Source organism: Hyposmocoma kahamanoa, unplaced genomic scaffold (assembly GCF_003589595.1).
Source record: "Hyposmocoma kahamanoa isolate Upper Pololo Valley unplaced genomic scaffold, ASM358959v1 63, whole genome shotgun sequence".
Classification (NCBI taxonomy): Eukaryota; Metazoa; Arthropoda; class Insecta; order Lepidoptera; family Cosmopterigidae; genus Hyposmocoma; species Hyposmocoma kahamanoa.
Genome location: NW_020653851.1, coordinates 15,503,593 through 15,505,309, shown reverse-complemented (window position 1 = coordinate 15,505,309; position 1,717 = coordinate 15,503,593).

Here is a 1,717-nt window from a genome sequence, read left to right as displayed (position 1 = left end):
TTTTAGTTTATTCTAATTTCTATTAATAATTAATAATAAATTAAACTGAATAAAAATTCATTCAATAAAATAATTTGTAAAATTTAATGTAGTGTAAATTGGAATGTTTTCTTTGTAAAATTAAAAATAAGGTATTTAATTAATAACTATTGTAACTATAGTGAAAAAATAGGGTGGTTTGCATTAATATTAGACATAACTGGTTGAAGACTGTACCACCTCAGTCAACCGTGACCATGGGACATGTAAAGGGCCCGAAACGTCGGTTTGTTTGAAAAAACAAATGTACGGGATTTAAATCCGGAAAAATAGTTTCATTTCCTATGTGTAACAATCGCGAAAACCTAAGAACTCGATATATCTGTACAGTGCAAATAGAATAAAAATAAAATGATCTTACTTGTATTTAAAGTTTAGTGTTAACATCACTACCCATTCTTTTTGGCATCATACTATGTATGGTAAAACATTGATGGGAGGATGGAATCTAAATCCAATATATTTGTATTTAAATCAGCAGTGACCACGGGATCTGTAAAGAACCCGAAACGTTGTTTTGTATAAAAAAACAAAAATACGCAATTTAGAGCCAAAAAAATAGTTTCATTACATAGGTGTAACCTTGGTGTAACAATCGCGAAAACCTAACAACTCGATGTTGAGATATTCTACTGCCTCAGTAGCCGAACGGTTACCATGCCGCACTGCCACGCAGAGGAGCCGGGTTCGATTCCCGGGCCGGGAGAAATATTTGTATGGCCTACATTTATTTCTCTCGTGAGTTCGGGTGTAATTTGTGGTTGTCTATTTGTGTGTCCTTGGTACCCGCGATACAGGGCTTCCCTAGTGCGGGGCTATGAGCGTGTGCGCGCGATTATTGTTATTATACAACGGCTAGACACCGACAACAGCACATTTCCGTTTACAACTAAAATATAAATAAACTGTATGCAATTTACAATGGAACGATTCAAAATCAAACATAACAACATAGTTTATAGAGGTAATGTATAAAAAATTCTTGGTAGGTACTTCAATTTTAAGTATAATATTATAAAACATACGAGAAACAGAAGTATTGTACAGATCGTCGACATTCGTCGCCACTCGCAGCCATGTCCGACAAACTCGTTAAAAGTTGGCGAAACAACGGAAGCCCCGCTCCTAGACACTTACCCCGCCCGACGTTAAGTACAAAAGTGTTGCGACAATAATATGAGAGACAAACTAACTTCGTGACATTTAAGCTGATACCTAGAAAACTTTGTACTTTTCAATTTTTAAGTTTTCAAATAGCGTCCGAGTTATATATAATAACATTTTAATGGAATCCTCAAAATCGGTTCTGACAAATTCTTTATATGAACTGATTTTGAACTTCTTGTGTTAAGCGACTCGAGCTTCAAATCGCAAAGGGACTCTGCTACTGCGCCTGTTACCTTGAGACATAAGTTGATAAGTCCCATTTGCCTGTAATTTCAGCAGCACCTTTATACCCTTCAAAACCGGAGCGTAGTAATACTCTCCGGTAGATACTTACTACTACAGGAGTACCTACTTGCCTGGATTAACTATTTCACAAGTTTCAAAATTTCTTGTCCTAATCTATGGCACTTTCATTAACACCCGTAAATCATTGCTGTATATTTCTGTCTCCTTTACCCAAAAATTGCTTGGAAAATGGGTGCTAGAAAAGCATTATTGCACTTTTGTTCCT